The 20,706-nt window shown below is 42.5% G+C and overlaps 1 long non-coding RNA gene across 6 annotated transcripts in view; it reads right to left on the bottom strand.

Annotated features, from left to right (window-relative positions):
• Positions 1-20,706, bottom strand: part of LOC147374071 (uncharacterized) — a 191,897-nt gene that overhangs the window by 34,990 nt on the left and 136,201 nt on the right. For 5 of the 6 annotated variants that reach the window (XR_015162400.1, XR_015162401.1, XR_015162397.1 and 2 more), the window contains 2 exons: positions 11,040-11,193; positions 8,987-10,621 (listed from right to left, as the gene is read on the bottom strand). This is a non-coding gene — a long non-coding RNA (uncharacterized LOC147374071). Of the gene's footprint in view, positions 1-8,986; positions 10,622-11,039; positions 11,194-20,706 lie in introns of those variants that run through there. The other variant, XR_015162399.1, reaches the window with a different exon arrangement.

Below are 20,706 nucleotides of genomic sequence, written 5' to 3'. Positions count from 1 at the left end.
TCCCAAACACTTATTGTTTCATCTGATCTGGTCATATTTCCTTCCAGAATTTTTGAACAGGAAAGAAAATTTAATCTTCTCATGCTCTGGTATGTAAGATGAGAAATCAATTGCTTGAAGATTAACATTATATAAGAAAGCTTTCCTCAGTGATCATTGCAAAGAAATAGAGGAAAACAATAGAATGGGAAAGACTAGAGATCTCTTCAAGAAAATTAGAGATACCAAGGGAAAATTTCATACAAAGATGGGCACAATAAAGGACAGAAATGATATGGATCTAAGAGAAGCAGAAGATATTAAGAAGAGGTGGCAAGAATACACAGAAGAACTATACAAAAAAGATCTTCACGATCCAGATAACCATGATGATGTGATCACTCACCTAGGATCAGACATCCTGGAGTGCAAAGTCAAGTGGGCCTTAGGAAGTATCACAAGGAACAAAGCTAGTGGAGGTGATGCCATTCTAGCTGAGCTATTTCAAATCTTAAATAATGTTGCTGTTAAAAGTGCTGCACTCAATATGCCAGCAAACTTGGAAAACTCAGCAGTAGCCACAGGACAGGAAAAGGTCAGTTTTAAATTCCAATCCCAAACAAAGGCAATGTCAAAGAATGTTGAAACTACTGCACAATTGCACTCATATCACACATTAGCAAAGTAATGCTGAAAATTCTTCAAGCTAGGGTTCAACAGTACGTAAACTGAGAACTTCCAGATGTTCAAGCTGGATTTAGATGAGATCGGGTGTGTTCAAGGTGGTATGGCCATAGACTCAAGCTGCATTTAGAAAAGGTAGAGGAACCAGAGATCAAATTACCAACATCCATTGGATCATAAAAAAAGCAAGAGGATTCCAGAAAAACATCTACTTCTACTTCATTGACTATGCTAAACCCTTTGACTGTGTGGATCATAACAAACTGTGGAAAATTCTTAAAGAGATAGGAACACCAGACCACCTTACCTGCCTCCTGAGAAACCTGTATGTAGGTCAGAAGCAACAGTTAGAACCGGACATGGAACAATGGACTGGTTCCAAATTGGGAAAGGAATACATCAAGGTTGTATATTGTCAGGCTGCTTATTTAACTTATATGTAGAGTATATTATGTGAAATGCCAGACTGGATGAAGCACAACCTGGAATCAAGATTGCCAGGAGAAACATCAATAACCTCAGATATGCAGATAACACCACCCTTATTGCAGAAAGCAAAGAAGAACTAAAGAGCCTCTTGATGAAAGTGAAAGAGGAGAGTGAAAAAGTTGGCTTAAAATTCAACATTCAGAAAATGAAGATCATGGCATCTGGTCCCATCACTTTGTGGCAAATAGATGAGGAAACAATGGAAATAGTGACAGACTTTATTTTCTTGGGCTCCAAAATCACTGCAGATGGTGACTGCAGCCATGAAATTAAAAGACGCTTACTCCTTGAATGGAAAGTTATGACCAACCTAGATAGCATATTCAAAAGCAGAGACATTACTTTGCCAACAAAGGTGCATCTAGTCAAAACTTTGGTTTTTCCAGTAGTCGTGTATGGAAGTGAGAGTTGGACTGTAAAGAAAGCTGAGTACAGAAGAATTGATGCTTTTGAACTGTGGTGTTGGAGAAGACTCTTGAAAGTCCCTTGGACTGCAAGAAGATAAAACCAGTCCATCCTAAAGGAAATCAGTCCTGAATACTCATTGGAAGGACTGATGCTGAAACTCCAATACTTTGGCCAGCTGGTGTGAAGAACTGACTCATTAGAAAAGATCCTGAATCTGGGAAAGATTGAAGGTAGGAGGAGAAGGGGATGACAGAGGACAAGATGATTGAATGGCATCACTGACTTAATGGACATGAGTTTGAGCAAGCTGCAGGTCTGGCATTCTGCAGTCCATGGGATCACAAAGAGTCAGACACAACTGAACAACAACATTACCTTACATTTACCAAGAAGAGGAAACAATGAGATTTAGTGGCTCTGTGAGACTTTGAGTGGAATGAGAATAATATTTTTTAATTATAGACTTTCCATCTATAATCTTTTCAGGCAATTTACCTAATTTAGTGACTTCAAAGACCCACCATTCCTGTGTGTCATAAACTTTGTCAAGGCTTTGTGATTCTTCTACCTCCTGTGACTTTTGTGCAGGGAAATCAGTAGAAATCAACTGGGCTTCCTACAGGATCCATGACAATTTTGCTCACATGCCTGGTGTCTTGGTGGGGACCACTGGAAGGTTGAACTCCATTGCACCTTCTCACCTCTATGTAAACTCCGATCCTCTCCATATAGTTTTTCCAGGGTCATTGAATCTTTTAACATGACAGTTCAAGGTTTCAAAAGCGAGTGTTCCAAGAGACAGAAAGAGATCTGCCAGTCTCTGAAGGACTAATCCAGCAAAGGGCACATTGCCATTTCCACCATATTCTGGTGGTCAAAGCAATTACGGGTTTTTAAAATGAAGATTCATAGAGCCACAATTTGATGGCGACAGGGTAAAAAAAAAAACAAACCCCACAAATGTGACTATCTCTAATCCACCAGACTTTTCCTTATCAGCAGTTATGCCTGGAAGATTCAGCATAACTGATTTCTTCCACAGCAGGAGCTGGCAAACATAGCCCAGATACCAAATCCAGCCCACCTCCGGCTTTTGCAAACAAAGCTTTACTGGAGCACAATCACACTCATTCATTTCTATATTGTCTATGACTGTTTTCACACCACAAATGCAGAGTTGAGTAGTTGTGACAGAGACCATATGGCCCACAAAGCCTAAAATATTTACTATGTGGCCCTTTACAGAAAGTTTGCCAACTCCTGTTCTATAGCATAGAGAGAACCCAGTTACAACAGAGAGTAAAAAACATACTCTTTCCAGCCCTGGTCATTTGTGAGGCAGAGATACAGTGGTGGTGGGGGTGGTGGGGAGCTTAGAGGTGGCCATGTCCCTGGGAGCAGCTTGGAGAATTTATGACCAGGAAGAAAAAAACAAAACAAAACAGATCTGGAACCAGACACACTCTTGGTGGCCACCAGTCTAGAGACTGGACCAGAGGCCTCACTCTCCAGCAGAACAATGCAGAGTCTGAAGCTCACCCTGTGGATATAGGCCCTCAGGCCATGCCAGATGCACACTCCCACCCTCTCCCTAAGAAAAGCCAGAGGAGGGGACAGTTGAGTCATCTAAGGGAGTAAGAGAGATGGCTTAAACTCAGTGAATTGTGCTGCCATCCACTGTAGCAAGTTCAGACCTTGTATTTGAACCCTCGCCCCCCACTTTGTCTCTGAACTAATCAATAAGACCTGAAGGTCATTATTTATGGGCAATAAATAAACTACATTTTTTTTTGCATACTTGAATGTACAGTATAAATTTTAGACTCTGTAGCAATGAAAGTCTATGAATTTCTTATATTCTCTTAAGTGAAACCCATATTGTAAAAGTCTTAACATTGCCAGGCCTTAACATCAAACTTCTAATAGGACTGGAATGAACCTCCTTCTTAAAAGATGGAGGACATTCCTGTGGTAGGTCATAAAGTGCAGTTTATGAGCAGTTTGGCCTACTTCCACTGTGGTTTGGGTTGATAGTGACCTTGGCTAATGTAGTAGAATATAATGTTGAAAGGAAGCCACTAAGACCAGGTTCCTCCCAAGAAAATAACAGTGAAGTTAATTCAGATGACTCCCTCGCAAAGTTTCTGCCTCCAACCCAGCAACACTACCACTCTGTTCTACATCTTAAAGGGTGTGGGGGCACTTTTCCTACCTGCTAATAAATAAGTCATTGGCTGTTAGAAAGCAAAGCTGAAGGAGTAGTTTTTAGCTGCTGAGTTCAAGTGCAAAGGTGTGGTTGTGTGACTTTCTCCAGTTGGGGCTCTGGCATGGTTGGTTGTAGCCGCTTGAAGACCTAGGGAAGGGGGATCCTGAGATTGAAAATAAGGGCAACCTTTCTCTTGGAGCCCCTTTCTCTTTTTATGAAGTACAAACAATGCCATCCAGAAAAACAGCGATTAGTAGATGAAGTGTCTATTTTAGGCCAAATTTTAAGATAGGCTGCCTACTGCTGTGTAACAGACCAGGCCTGTTGCAGTTTGTTGTGCCCTGAAACAATATCAATTTTTTTTTTAATCTCTCATGATGCCCCTGGGTCAACTGAGCTCAATGTGGGGGTTCTCTAGCCCCATATGATGTCATCTAGAGTTATGGTCATCTGAAGGCTCATCTGATTTTGGAAAATCCAAGATGGTACTGAATCCTCTGTGGGGGCTGTCAGCCTGAGCACCCAAGTTTTCTTCCACCTCATCTCTCTGTGTGGCTGGCGTTTTTCAAAGCATATTCCAAGTGGGAAAATTCCAAGTGCAAGCATCCAAGAGGAAGGGAGTGGAAGTTCCAGTTTCCTAAGGTCCGGACTTAGAAGTCTCAAAATTTCACATCTGTCACATTTCACTACTCAAAGCCATTACAGGACCAGCTCAGATTCAAGAGGAGGAATAGCCCTTCTTTGGATGTCAGGAGTGGCATGGGCATATAGGGAGGGGGAGTGTTGCTGGGGGCTGTGTTAAGATTCTCCAGAGAAACAGAGTCAATGCTATGGGATGGGGGGAGGGAAAGGGGGGGAGAGAGAGAGGGAGAGAATGAGAGAAAGAGAGGAAATATTTATTTTTAAAGAATTGATTCACACAATTGTGGAGGCTAACAAGTCTAAAGTCTATGGGGTAGGCCAGTAAACTGGAAACCTAGAGTAGAATCGCAGTTCGAGTCTGAAAGCAGTCTATGGTAGAATTTTTCCTTGCTAGGGTTTCCTAAGCAAAAGGTCAGTCTTTTGCTATTTAGACCTTCAACTGGTTAAGTGGGGCCACCCACACCATGAAGAGTAACCTGCTTTACTCAAAGTCCACTGATTTACGTGTTGTTTGCTAACTTGCTTCAGTCATGTCTGACTCTTTGCAACCCTATGGATCATAGCCCTCCAGGCTCCTCTGTCCAAAGGATTCTCCAGGCAAGAATACTGGAGTGGTTGCCATGGCCCCCTCCAGGGAATCTTCCCAACCCAAGGATTGAACCTGCTTCTCTTACCTCTCCCGCATTGGCAGGAGGGTTCTTTACCGCTAGTGTCACCTGGGAAGCCCAATTTACATGTTAACCTCATACAAAAATCATCTTCACAGCAACATCTAGAACAATGTTTGACCAAGTATCTAGATATCCTGGCCCAGCCAAGAGACATATAAAGTTAACCATCACAGGGACCAACCTTTTAACCTGGTTACAAAATAGGTCAAGATTCTTTCTGTCCACACCCTTTTGGATCATCCCCTCCTCCTGTCCTTCCAACCCCATCACTTCTCTGTATTTTCCTTTCTCTTTCATTCCTTTTGGACTCCATCCAGGGTCCTCTTCTCTGCCTCAGCCTCCTGTTCTGTCATCCCATCTCTCTTCTGCTTTATTTTCTGTAGACATCAAAGTTGATGAAATATATTTTAGTCTCAGCTCTTATGCAGGGATGCCTCATTTGTTTTGTGCTCAAGGAATAAAGTATTCTAAGGACTGTGGTCAGTGAGGTGGAAGGAGCAGCAGGTGAGGGAACAGACCCTGATACTGCAGGATGTGACTGGTGACTTCACTTCACAGACCCTGAGCTTCCCCCCTCTCTTTTAGATTGAGCATTCTATGCTCCTCATCTGCCTGTTGGAAGAGACTAGGGGGGCCCAAGGTTCCCCCTCTTCTCCCAGGCACCATATGTTCTCTGCAACAATGGCCATCTGGAGATAGGGATATTTTTTGTTTTGCTTTGTTTTAAAAAAGCAGAAATTTCTGAGTTGATAGGAAGAGAGAATGGCACCTTGTCTTTATAGCGCGAAAAAGTATATTTCTAACAGGTGGAACTGGGAGGGTACCAGTCAGATCTTTGTGGGTAAACAACTTCCACAGTGTATATATGGGAGTGTGGGTTACCCTCTGAGCTAAGTGGAAACCATCTCACAAAATTTGCATTCCACTTTGTACCCAATGCCTGGCTGTGGGAGAAAGGCAAAGCAAGTATATCCATTTTTCTTTCAATCTCTTAAAGCTTTTCCAATGTTTATACTTTGACTTGGGGAAATTCTTTTAAGTTTTTTCCTCTTTCTGAGAATGGGTATTAACACACACGCAAGTTCAACAAGCTGTTGAAGAGGAAGACCACTTCTAACAACCAGTAGAAGAGCAAACATATTTTTAGGTGTCTGAGAGAGAGATAACAGGGAGTGGAAACTCAGAGTCAAAAAAACTGGGTTAAAAAATACCTATGAAAAGTGAAATGTTAGTCACTTAGTCATGTCCAACTCTTTGCGGCCCCATGGACTGTAGTTCACCAGGCTTCTCTGTTCATGGAATTCCCCAGGCAAGAATACTGGAGTGGATTGCCATTTCCTTAACCAGGGAATCTTTCTGACCCAGGGATCAAACCTGGATCTTCTTCATTGCAGGCAGAACCTTTACTGTCTGAGCCACTAGGGAAGCCCCCAAGATACTTATAGGAATCTCTATGATTATGTATATAAATGCATAGAAAGAGTTCCATGAGGATAATTATCTAATATAAACATGTTACATTGGTGGGGGGTGAGTGTATTGGTATGGTGAGTGGGGATTTCACATTTTATTTCACATATTTCTGTGTTGTTTTAATATCTCATACCAAATAAAGGGTCATGTTTTTCTTTAACTTTTAAAAGTTGTGAAATAGAGCATATATTAGTTTGCTAGAGTTGATGCAATAAACTTCCTTAAACTGGGTGGCTTAAACAAGAGAAATTTATTGTCTCACAGTTCTGGGGCTAGAAATCCAAGGTCAAGTTATTGGCAGGGTTCATTCCTGCTGAGGGTTTCAAAAGAAAATCTGTTCTGTGCCTTTGCCTAATTTCTGCTAGTTTGCTGGCAATTTTGTCATTCCTTGGCTTGTAGAAGCATCACTCTGATCTCTGCCCTCATCTTTACATGGCATGTCTGTGGCCAAGTTTCCCCTTCTTATGAGGACACCAGTTATTTTGGATCAGGAACCCACCCTACCCTGTTATGACCTCATCTTAAATAATTACATCTGTAACAACACTATTTCAAAATGAGGTCACATTCTGAGGTATGGGGAAGAAGGTGGGAGGGACTGCAACATATGAATTTTGGATGGAAGACAATTAAGTCCAAACCAGAGCATAAAAAACTGTCTTGTAATAGCTTTTTAATTAAAGGCAATTTTTGAAAGAATTGTGGTTGGCACCTTGTTTGGCATAAACTCCAGTAGGACTGTGTCCAGTCTTTATCCTCTCTAAGCTTCCCTTTTGCATCTATAAAGTGGGGTCAAGAATATCTGCCTTTATTGCTGCCACAGAGTTGTGTTAAGGGTCAAATGACAAAATGAACACCCAAGAGCTTTATGCTCTGCAAAGGTCTATGTTAAGGGGGCTGATGGAGGTTCAATCAGGGGAGCACAGCTGCTCACATACTGTGACTGAAGCCGAGATGTCTAGCCTCAGGAAGCATGTACCCTGAACAGTGAAGAGAAGCAGACATGTGTCTAGCCCTTGAGACCAAGAGATGACAGATGTCACATCTAGCTTTCCCTCCAAACTGTAAAATGCCATTATAAATGAACCTGTGGGGAGGGATATCAGACATAAAGTTTGGGTTTTGAAGGCTTTAATTCAGTGCACAGAATAATCCTTTTCATTTGAGTAGGTCTTTATTTTGTGAACTTCAAAATTCAATAAAAGGGATTCATGAAAGTCAAGGGGAAATAGATTTGTGATTGTGGTTTATAGCAACAGTTCTTAACCTTATCTGGGTCACAAATTCTTTGGAGAATCTGTTTTTCAGAAAATCCCATGGATGCTTACATCAGAAAAAAAGGCATCTAGAAAATTCTGCATGTAATTTCAAGGAGTTCATGAACCTCAGTTTCAGAATCTCTGATTTGAATAAAAGTTTGTAAGATAGAAGACATCTGATTACTCAAGGAATGCTCAAAAAGGGGATTACTTTAGAAGAAGTCAAATTCTTTCTGCTTCAATTAAAAAATAATTCCTCCTCATTCTCAATAATAGGTGGAATTTCAAATACTTTCTATACATCCCATTACTAGCTGAGCCTGTGGCGTCCTGAGAGCACAACTTTTGTGACCTTGAACTGAGGTGTTCCAAGAGGCAACCTGCCAGGTGACTCAATTAACTCCCAGTGACGGTACTGATGCTTGAACAGTGACACTGTCACCTGAGTTTTGCCTTAGGGAAGAAGTGCCCAGCAGTACAAAAGCAGCCTATTTGAATTTCAGAAGTTCAGACCTGCAGGTCTGAGAAAGTATCTGATAATGTAAGGGTGTGGATTCCCAAGAGGAAGCATAGAATTGCACCACTGGAGGAGAAGAGGGGAGTGCTTAGAATGTGGGGGTTCCGAAGCTAGGAGACTGGGGGATTTGTTTCTCTCCCCACTAGGATGAAGAAATAAAACTTCCAGATGGATTGAGGGAGCTGATAGCAGGGCAGGTCTGTGGCCTCATTCCCAGGTGTGTCTGCGCTAAGAGATGGGTCTGAAGAATCTCATCCTCAGTGCGAGGCAGACATGGGTTGGTTTGCATGAACCAAAGAGTGGCCCAGAGGTGGTGAAGGATCTTAAGCAGATCCACAGGATATCCTGCTGCAGAAGTAGAAAAGGTTCCCTGAGCTTGTGAGGACACCGGAGAGCTTAGAAAGAGCTGGACCTGGAGGGGTTTATAGGGGGAACTGCAGAACAACTCTCAACACACGTGACTGATGACCAAAGGTCAGAGGGAAACTGGATGTCTCTCCAGGGCAGAAGGTAGAATGACCCAAATGGGACCTTGGCAATATATACACCTTTCTCTTCTCATCCTCCACCCCCAGCTCAGATGCAACCCTGGATATACTGAATGACTGAGATGAACAGAACTCCAAACAGAAACAGAAAGTAAGTTTAGCTATGTGTATACATAAAAGTTTCATTTCTTACTTTTATTGGAATTCAGGACATACAATCCTAAAATATGGTACCTTAGCATATTAAATATTTTTTAAGTTGAAGGAATTTTTAACAAATAGCATTAACAAGAAGACCACTCTTGACTTCTCTCCCCTTGCCCTTCTTCCCTGAAATAGGTCATAAAACTCCCAAGTGAAAGGCACCCCTCTGGCCATCAGGCCCTATAGTACCACTGACACAAGGCTATGTTTGCAGCAGATTTTACAGATGGCTTTGGGAGGGAATACAAAGAGGAATTACAGTACAGACAACAACTCACAATTGGCTGTTAGCCATTCATCAGCCGTCCCAACTCCCAGGATGCCTTGCTGACCTTGGCTTTCTTTGCCCTCCTCTCCCTCTCACCCCCTACCATGATATCCCTGGGATGACCTTTCTTCTTTTTCTCTTTTCTTTCCAAAGCAATGTAGCACTTTGCTCTGATTTCTTCTTTTGTATTTTGCTTGGGAGCCTCATTTTTCATAACTAAGTGGGCAATCAAGAACAGCAAAAGGTCTTCCTTAAGAGCGTTTCCATCATCAGTATTTGAAACAACAATTGTTTTTTGCTGTTGCCCACCATACTTCAGTCCTTCTGCAGTGAGAATACATGGGTGCAAAACCCACCCTGATTTGGGGGAGGGTAGCTGATAACCTTCCAACTGTCCTCTGGCCCAGCCATCATCGACACTTTCTAGCCACTCGTGAATGACGTGAGTGAGCAGCTGTCCCACAGCCAGTGTGTTCATTTTGGCTGTTTCCTGTATTCATCCAGAGGCTGCAGACAGATTGGTTTTGCAACAATCCACAATCATCATTCAAACACCCGAAACAAACTGGCAGCCAACCAAGTTTGGTCTTTTTACACATACAAACAGAGCCCACACACATCCTTCTGCACAAAGAACTACATACCTGAGCTCCTGAACTGTGGGAATGAAAAAAAAAAAGTGCTAAGAGAGGAGAAACCCCTAGATAAAAGATAGCTGAAAATAGCAATTGCATGAAGCAGGGAAACTGCCTAGAATAGTAATAGCAAAACCAAGTCAACAGTAATCACCAACATAAACATGTTGGCCTTATTCCCTTCTCACAGATTTCATATCTTATAGGCTGCAGCCCATCACTTGGGCTGGAAGGAATGCAGGGGAAAATCGAACATGCCATTCCCTTTAAAATCATCTGCTTTAATTTTAAGAATGATTTTAGTTAAGGGAGAAAGCCAGGTTTACTTGGGAATATTGGTACAGTTCTTCTGACAATCTGAAATAACCAGTATAGAATGGAACAGAAGGCACCCACTCTCAACCCTCACAGCAGCCAGGGTCACACCTGTGGGCAGAAATGGTGTGCACAGGGCTGCCTCAAATGATCTCTCAGCAGCAGCCTGCGTAACCAGCAGTACAGGTCGTGGGAATCAGTTCTTCTTGGCCAGCGAGCTGAGCCCCTGCTGTGTCTTCAACACAAGGCGAGATCCTTTTAAGAAGATGATGACCAGCAGACATGACATTCCCTGCACCAAGAGGCTCCACTGCTTATTTCCTTGGGTGGTTAATGTCTTTGAAATAGGGCTTTCCAGGTGGTCCTAGTGGTAAAGAACCTGCCTGCCAATGCAGGAGACATAAGAGACACAGGTTCAATCCTTGGGTCAGGAAGATCCCCTGGAGGAGGACATGGTAACCCACTCCAGTATTCTTGCATGAAGAATCTCATGGACAGAGCAGCCTGGCAGGCTATGGTCATAGGGTCGCAAAGAGTCAGACACGCAACTTAGCATGCACACGTACCTGTCTTTGAAATAGGACATTTGCTCTCAAAGCCTGTTTTGCAAAGTATACTTATAAACAAATTTCCATCTTTTGAATGCACTGATGTGATTGGCTTATTCAATTAGGCAGCCAAATTGGCTTATGAAATTAAAGGAGATCAGCGTTCAGAGAGAAGGGGCAAATTTTGACACAGAGATGGGAGAGGAAGAGAGGAAGAGAAGCAGTACTTCTCACAAGTGGATGCTTAACTGACCTTTCCAATAGGGTGCATCTATACCATGGAGTTTTGCCTGGAGAATCCCAGGAACGGGGGAGCCTGGTGGGCTGCCATCTATGGGGTCGCACAGAGTCGGACACGACTGAAGTGACTTAGCAGCAGCAGCAGCATACCATGGAGTACAGTGCAGCTGTAGGAAGAAAAAGATCTTTCTCAATGTACTGTCAGGAGATATCTCCAGGATATATTGTTGAGTTAAAAAAAAAAAAAGAGCAGAACAGTTTTTGAGTATACCAGCATTTGTGAGGAAAGGGGAGAAAGTAAGATAATATATTTGTTTATAGTTTTATTTGCACAAGATATACTGCAATAATATATAAATCTCAATAAAAATGGTAACTCGCAGTGGGCAGGAGAGGGGTATGATGAGATAGGGAAAGGAATAAATGGAGATAAGGATGAAAGTGAGCCTTCTTAATATCTGTCTTATAGTGCTTTGGTTTTTGAACTATATAACTATATTAGCTATTAAAATCCATAATTTAAATTAAGCAAAGTAATTAATAAATATGCCATCCCCTTTGCCACCTACTTAACTCCTTTTTTTGTCTGTTAAGGCTCAACTCAAAGGCCACCACGTTGATTTATTCACTAATACACATAAAAACCCACTGCGTGCTAGCTGCTGGGCCAGGTGCCTCCAGGCTCTGGGGGTGTTCTGGTTGCAGAGCACACACACCTCTGCCTTCAGGATGCTAGAAGCTTGTCTGGGAGCTATCACTAAAAAAAATCACCTGCTATGGGAGAAGACTCTGGAAAAGACTCTGGAGTTTCCTTGAACCCTTGTACCCTTGGCCTGGCATTCACCCAGCACTGTGCTCTGGAATCCCAAACAAGGTAGATCCCTCCCTTGATTGGGTTTCCTACCTGTTGGTATGGTCAGTCTCTCCTGCTTTGTGAGTCCCTGTAAGGTGGGAGCCCATACATATACCTCTCCAGGTCCTTAAAGCCCACTTCATGATGTGTAGTGGGCACCTGATGAACACTGTTTGAATGGACAGATGGTTGAGATGCTCCCCAGAGTGGGACTCCTAGAGGCAGCAAGAGGAGAATAGGTGCCTAGGAGGGAAGAAGAAGGGCTCCTAGCAGTGGACAGTGACTGCTAAAGGCTCTGGAGGAGCTGGAGGAAATAAAGAGTTCCAGGCTCTTGTCGTCTTAATTAGGTGGTCTAAACAGGAATGGGTTTCCCTGTCAACCTCTCTCCAGGAACTGGGTCCCTCCCTAAAACCCAGAACTGATCCCTTTCACCTAGAATACCAGGCAAATAGAGTCCAGGCAAAACTACCCATGTCTGTCCCAGCTCAGTGGGTTTTCCAGGGTCATCAGGGCTCACTCTCTGGGGACATTAAGATTAAATACAGTAAATACACATGAGGTCAAGTTTATGACACAGTGTATGAAATACCAAGAAATGGAGATTACTAGTCAGAGATTTGCCTACTGCACTCTGCCCGAATAGATTCTTAACCTGACCATGTCCAGACACAACCTCCAATTTTCAAATGTGGCAACATAAAGCATTTACCAGGAAGAAAAACATGTCTTCAAGCTTTGAGTCTTCCTTAGTTATAAATCACTTTTTGGGGTCAATTTTAAAAGTACCTTGTGATGATTTGCCTCTGGTCTGCAATGCAAGAGACCTGGGTTTGATCCCTGGTTTGGGAAGATCCATTGGAGAAGGGAAAGGCTACCCACTCCAGTTTTCTGGCCTGGAGAATTCCATGGACTGTACAGTCCATGGGGTCATATAAGAGTTGGACATGACTGAGCAACTTTCACTTTTTCCTATTCACAGCAGCACCTGGCAATGGACAATTCTCCCAGCTCAGTCATCAAAGCAAACCCTACACTCAGAGATGGTTCCTGCCCTATAAGCATTTATATATTCGACTTTGCTTGTCATGTCGATTCACAGAGAGAGAGGCCAGCCAATGGGGATGATCTCCTCTCTGTTTTAATTACTATAGGCCCAGAGATGAATGAAAGTCCTTGGCCAGTGGACACAAAGGGCCAGGGTCACCAAAGAAAGGTTGCCTGAACTGTCAGCTTTGTCTCTGGACTTGATAAGCCTCAGGCTGAGTGGAAAAAAAAGTCACCAAGCTTGGTCAGCAGCCCAGGGTGGAGGTGGGGGCCGCTCGAATCAGCATTAAGCTAATGAGACAGAGACAAATTAAAACTGTTTTCAGGATCAACAGCTGTCCTTGGGCCTCCTGCTCAGAACTGGCTTTCTGATTTCCAGGGGCTGCTGCAGGTATAGATCTTGGAGGAGAGAGAAAATGAGGTTTGACTGCAGAGGGAGCGTGGCAGGGTGGGGCTCTCAGAAGCTGTCTCTGTTCCTGAATTCTACATGAGAGCAGGGGAACAGTGACAGACTGGAGACAACAGGAGGGAGACCTGATCCCAAACAGAAGAGAGTAAATCAGGAAACTAGAAGACAGCTGCGCTATAGACAGAAAACTCAGACAGGGTGACAAATGAGTGATCTGAGAGGAAGAAAATGAATCCAGTAAGAGGTGGAAAAAGGCAGAAAAGGAAGCACATAGGTGGTTTCATATGGATGACGGGATGCAGAATTTGACAGAGGGGGAAACATACAAAAGATATTGAACACAGAAAATAAGATAGAGAGCATATATACATATTTTTTCTTCTTAATAAAAAGAACATATATAACATAGAGCATTAAAAATCCTGTATAATTTCCACCTACATAGCTTCCTTCAAAATAACCACTGCTAATAGTCCGGTGAATGTTCTGCCAGGTTTTCCTTGTTTCTGGCACAGTTGGAAGTGTAGGGAGGAATAGATGAAGGGAAGAGAGAGTGGGGAGAGCACGGTGGGGAGGAATTTTGATGGGCTTATGTGGCCAAAGCTGCCAGGGCCTCGCCAGGTCCGCAGAGCACCCCGATGGCCATCCTGGGCAGGCTGACAGCTCTGGCTCTAGGGCGCAGAGCACAGGGCACTCTCTTCAGAGAGCCTGTTGGAGGCTCCCGGGGCAAGATGGAAGCACAGGAGAGCTAATGCCCCAGGAGCAACCTTCATCAACTCAGGATGGGCAAAGAGCATAGTTATTTGGCGTCTTCCCCATAGTTTGTCAAAGTGTGCTCTGTGGGATTCGACTCTGATACCCCCAGTGGTAACCTGCTCATCAATACACCTTTTACTATTTTCTTTCTCCCTTGTCTCACTTTCCAACTACCAAAACAAAACAAAGCCCAAACTGAACAAAGAAAAACCATGGAACTATGTGTATACAAATCTTTGCTTCAGGGTCTGCTTTGGAGAAAACCAAAGCTGATATGGAACAGAAGCCACCAGAAGTGGGATGGGGCAGGTGGACAGACTGTGATCCATTTAGGAGGCAGCCTGGACACGATTCACCCAGCAAAGGGCAAGGAGAGGGCTGAGGAAGAGAGGATGCCACAGTCAGCTGATAAATAAGTCTCACCCTTAATGCTTTTTTAAAAAGTATAATTCATGACATCACTTTATGGCTATACTACAGATGGTGTGAATAAAAAGCTGAGAGAATGGATAGTAGAATGCAGAGATAGGTGGAGAAGGAATTTAGGCTCAAGATTGCAGAGAAAGAAAGTATAAAATGAGCAAACAGCAAAAAGGTACATGAGAATTAATTGCAGGAAGAAGCAAATGGGAGAAAAGTGACATGAATGAGTGAAGTAATGGGAAAATGAGACAAAAAAATGGATGAGGAGTGAGGAAATGTAACAAATGAGATGGGGAACAAAGTAGTGAAGGAGAGAAAAGATTCCACAGTAAATTAGAAATATTCATTTTATGGGCAAGGAAATGAGGAAATGGAAGGGAATATTAAGAAAATTAATCCTGGTAACCAAAGCTGTGGGAAAATGTATAATGAATGAATAAATTAGCAGAAAGAATAGATGAAGGAATGTGAAACTGAAAAAAAAAAAAAGACCCCAAATGACTGGGTGATTGAGACCGTGAAAATGACCATAGAGAGGAAACAGGCACCCTAAAAATGGACATAAAATTAAGGAACGAAGGAATATCCAATGAGAAATTAGTAGAAGGATAAAAAATAAAAATAGAGGTCTTCTGTGAAGGAATGAACACTTCCTTCCAAACTTTAATCAAAACCTCTTGTAAGGTTCTAAAGTTTTCCCCTGGATCTGCCTGCTGTTTTTCCCTCCAGCTGGATCCACATGGCTGGAGAGCCCTGGCAGAGAGAAGAGCCAGCAACTGTGGAGCCAAAGAGAAACAGCATCCAGGGAAGCACAAGAAAAAAAATCACTGAATTGCAGAGAAGCAGCCAAAGATACTCTCCACACTTAAAGGTCCTCCAATAAAAACGAAAACCCTAAACCCTATATTCAGCTACGTCATTTTTACTTGTCTTAAAATCAACATGTTTTCTTCTTGAATACTAATCATAAGAAGAATTAACTAGATAATTAACTAGATAATTAACTAGATCTTGCTGTGATTATTAGAAGACCATTAAATAAAGTAATAATTGTGGTAGATTCTGAAATATCTCCAAAGATCTTTTTAGTTTGGCATTTCGCCATCCATCCTGCTAAAACTCCATTTCTCAGCCTCCCTTCTCTCAGGTATGGTCATGTGACAAGTGTTCCAATAGAGTCTGAGCAGAATTAAAGTACATCACTACTGGGTCTTGCCTTTAAAAGAACTGGCTATGAATTCCACTTCCTTTCTTCATTTCTGCTGTCTGAGAGCTGGTGAACCCAGCAATGAAAGCCATATGTTAAGAGGGTGGCAGACACAGCACAGGCGAGCCAAGCGAAGCATTCCTACTGGATCTGTACCATGTATATCTGGACTTTATGTGAGAGGGAAATCCTCTCTTAAGTGACTATATTTTAAGGTTTCATTGTTATATCAGTTTAGCCAGTATTCCAACTAATACATTAGCTGATCTTGGAATTTAAAGTTACCACTCTGCTTATTACCATAGCATGAGCACATGCTACACACACACACACACACACACACACACACACACACACAGCATTACTGGTCTAGAAGTAGGACTGGACTTATTCACATTCTTGTGGGATCTTCCTCATGGCCCTTAAAACATATTTAAACTTAACTACCTTTCTCACTTTCTCTATTTCAGGAAGACTCTCCAGATTAAGACTGAGACCCATGTCTCCAAAACAGCACACCTTGGCAATGTGCTTTGAACCTTGAGAGAATTAACCTTATACTACATATTGACTTGTGTGACAGACTGCTGCTTAAGACTTAGCAGTAGAGATTTCAGAACCAAAGAGTCCAGGGTTCTCATTTCAGTTTCACCACTTGCTAATTCTGTGACCTTGGCAAAGTTACTTATTTCTCTGTGCCTCAGTTGCATCATCTGTAAAGTGGGGTAATAGTGCCAACCTCATAGCTGTGGTGAGAGCAAAATAGGCATAAAAGAATGATTTGCTATGATTACTTTTGTTATTAGCACTTTGCCAACTCCAGAGTTGTCTGCAGAGCAGCCTGAGCATGTAACATCCCCATTTGACACCAAAAAATGTTAAAACCCACACTGGCTCCTCAGAAGAGGATCCAAGGTCTGCTATTTCCACAGATGCATAATTTCATTTATTAAAGATGAATTTTCCCTCAAGTTTTATCTTAAAATGTGTCTTTGAAGCACCAAGATGGAGAACTTCACTGTAACCCCTAAAATGCTAACTATAATCCTCATTATTAATAAGCACTTATGAAGAGCCTGAAGCAGAAATACAATTAAGTTAGGTCAAATAAATTAAGAAAGAGTTGATGTAGCTTCTGCAGGTCACCCAGTTAGTGTGTGAAGCTGAAGTAAGGACCTTGGCAGTTTGGTTCTGGAATCCTGCTCTTAACTTTTTGATAACCTCAGACTTCACTGCACATTTTACTCACGATCTAAGCTTGCCCCAGACTCAGTCTTTGCCTTGTTATAGCACCAATCCCAGGAAAGGAATTTGATTACCCACATTGGGTCTGATGGTCTGCCTTTGGTGCTATCAGCTGTGACCACAGGGCTAGGTCACTTGATACAGCTTGATTTTCCTTTTTTAAAAAAATATATAAAGCAGGTGAGAAAACACGTTTTTAATGGGGAAATTTAAAATATAATAACTGAGCACAATTTTTGTAACAAGTTTATAAATGAGAACAGGATTTTTGGAGGGCAATGACATTTCACTTAATTGGGGTTCAAAGTTAGGTTCCTGTCATCAAATCAATTGCATATATTCATCTATCAGGAGGCGTTATGAGTGGGAGTAGTTTTAAGAAGAGAGAGCTTTAAGCACACAGCCACCCCCAAATCTATCTTCTAGAGCCAAAATGCGCAAATGAAACTTAGATTGGTGATCAGGTAAGACAGTAAGTTGACCACTTCATAGGACTAGGTCACGGTGAGAGGTACAGAATTGGCTGCCATGTTATATATGTCCAGCCATGGAGCCCATAAAAGGCAATTACAGTGTTTGGAGAGAGAGAACATGGAGAACACAGACCTACAAAACAGAAGAACAGACGTGAACAGAAGAGAGTCCCATTAAGAAGACTGGGAGCTGTGGTATCAAGTGCTCCAGAGAGGTCAAGAAAGCAAAGGACCCCAAACTGTCCTCTGGATCTGACAACTAGAAGGTCTGGAAACTGTCATGGGAGTAAATTTAGGGGAAAATCAGCATGGAAGGAGGCACAGTGACATAACTATTCAAGCTCAGCTTGGAAGGAGAAGAGAGTCGCAGATAGAGTCATAGGTGAAGGGAAAGGGGTGTGGGGAGAGAGTTGTTAAAATTTTGGTTTCACGAGTTGAAAAAACAAGTCAGGAGAAAAGAATATGGTTGAAGATGCTGTTGCTGCTAAATCGCTTCAGTCGTGTCTGACTCTGTGCGACCCCACAGACAGCCCACCAGGTTCCCCTGTCCCTGGGATTCTCCAGGCAAGAACACTGGAGTGGGTTGCCATTTCCTTCTCCAATGCATGAAAGTGAAAAGTGAAAGTGAAGTTGCTCAGTCATGTCCGACTCTTCATGACCCCATGGACTGCCACCCACCAGGCTCCTCCGTCCATGGGATTTTCCAGGCAAAAGTACTGGAGTGGAATGCCAAGATGCTGCTAAGTCGCTTCAGTCGTGTCCGACTCTGTGCAACCCCATAGACGGCGGCCCACCAGGCTCCCCCATCCCTGGGATTCTCCAGGCAAGAACACTGGAGTGGATTGCCATTTCCTTCTCCAATGCATGAAAGTGAAAAGTGAAAGTGAAGTCGCTCAGTCGTGTCCGACTCTTCGTGACCCCATGGTCTGCAGCCCACCAGGCTCCTATGTCCATGGGATTTTCCAGGCAAGAGTACTGGAGTGGGGTGCCAAGATGAGAGAGAGGTTAACTGATGTGGAAATGTTACCAGAGTGGAGGGCTATAGGGTTGATTTTGGACAGGCAGAGAGCTACATCTTTTTAAAATTACTTGAAACACTTCATAGAATTGATTTATCAAAGTCAAACTAATATGAAAAGTGACTTGAAGAGCCCAAATATTGTGGCTCTATTTGTTGCTAAATTTTGTTTTAAATCAGAATAATTACCTGCACAGAGACAGAAAAAAATATGGATGGACTTATAATATCGAGTGTCTTGTTCCATCATTCAATACTCCCACCCTCCATCTAAAAACAGCTATTTTTAAACACATACATTTTCTTATTTTTAGTGCTTTTTGTTTTATCTACATCTCTCTTAATAATATGCCTAGATCACTGTTTCCTAAGTTATCAAATATAGACACAGTTTATTGACTTTTTGTTAAGGATTTAGATGACTCTCAATAGCACACCAGCCTCTCCCAATAAAATTATATCACTATTTTTATTTCCTGTATCAGTTACCTTTGTAAATTTAAATAAACTATTGTCAAGTAAACTTCACTCCCTCCCCATCATTTTCTCCCTTCTTTCTTTCTCTCTCTCTCTCCTCCTGTCTGTCTTTCCTCCATCTATCATTCCAGAAATAGCTACTAGATGTCTGATAATGTGCCTTGTACTCTTGCAGGGGCTGGGAACACAGCGATGAGCAAGCTAGATGAGGTCTCCCCTGACATTACAGTTTCAGGAGAGACGACAAACTAATGCAATTACAGATGGTAGCTCTCAACCCCCTCTTCTGTATGATGAGGAAAGAGCACCCTACCTTTTTCCTCATCTCTTCTAACCTACTTTTCCATTTCCTGACTTTGCCACTTGTACTTTCATTTTACATTGTTACCTGGTGACACGTTTAGGGTTATGCTGCAGCTGATACTAAAAGATGAAAACCAATCAACAGTGCTTTCATTGTCTTATTTAGGTAAATGTTGTTCACAGCACAACAGCTCAGACATGATGATTGTCCTTCTGATCTCAGGCAGTTAATTCAAGTGCTCAGGGGCTGCAGCCAGTCTGCCACAGTTTGATGCTGGCTTTGTCATTAACTAACTATGGGCTTTGGCCAAGTTCTTTTTAACCTTTGCCTCAGTTCTATCATCTCTAAAATGGGAATAATAATAGTGCCCGTGTCTGAACTGTTATGAAAATTAGAAAGCTAATAAAAGTAAAGTGTTTAAAATAGTGCCTGGTCTTGGCGTTAGTGGTGAAGAATCCACCTGCCAATACAGGAGACCCAGGAAACAAGGGTTCGATCCTTGTGTCAGGAAGATCCCCTGGAGAAGGAAATGGCAACCCACTCCAGTATTTTTGCCTGGAAAATTCCACAGACAGAGGATCCTGGCAGGCTACAGTCCATGGGGTTGCAAAGAGTCAGACACAGCTGAGCACACATACACACAAATGTTACCTATAATTACTGTACTATTTGTAATTTTCCTCACAGGGAGTGTTCTTTATTATCCTATAAGCAATTCTATACTCTCAGAGATCATATTAAATCCCATGGATCCTCATTTTCCCCAAGGTCCCTCTCTCCTGGAGTTCTTCATCTGCTCTTAAAACCTGGACTCCCTGTTCTTAGGCCTGCTACACAGCTGTCTTACTGGGATTTCCCTTCATTTCTTCCCTGGGTTGGATTCACTGTTGACCGGGCCTCATGTAGGGTAGAGACCACAAAGAACAGACCAGGTTCAAGGCCTGGAAAGATGACAACTTGGAATGGACAAAATCACTTTGCATCAGTTTAGTGTCCTTTCAAAGGAGGCCCTTAGGATATAGGCTTAAGGACACACAATGGTGTAAATGAACCCCTCCCCACTCCCACCTCAGAGTTACTTGTTTCTTATGCAAGTTTAAAGTTCATTGGTCATAGGACTTGTGGAATAAGGAATCTGCTTGGTCAGGGGACCTTAAAACTTCGGGTCCTCCCTCTGTATACAAGGGGAGCAGGGAGTGCCTGTCCATTTTATCTAGACTTAATACTGGTCTAGACAAAATACTGGAGTGAAAAAGTTGGCTTAAAACTCAACATTCAGAAAGCTAAGATCCTGATATCCGGTCCTATCACTTCATAGCAAATAGATGGGGAAACAAGGACAGACTTTATCTTTTTGGGCTCCAAAATCACTGCAGATGGTGACTGCAGCCATGAAATTAAAAGACACTTGCTACTTGGAAGAAAAGCTATGACCACCCGAGGCAGCATATTAAAAAGCAGAGACATTACT

This window comes from Bos grunniens, chromosome 4 (genome assembly GCF_055505025.1).
Source record: "Bos grunniens cultivar Pamir isolate PY7600 chromosome 4, Bosgru_T2T1.0, whole genome shotgun sequence".
Classification (NCBI taxonomy): domain Eukaryota; kingdom Metazoa; phylum Chordata; class Mammalia; order Artiodactyla; family Bovidae; genus Bos; species Bos grunniens.
This window is presented reverse-complemented; position numbering and strand designations above follow the sequence as displayed.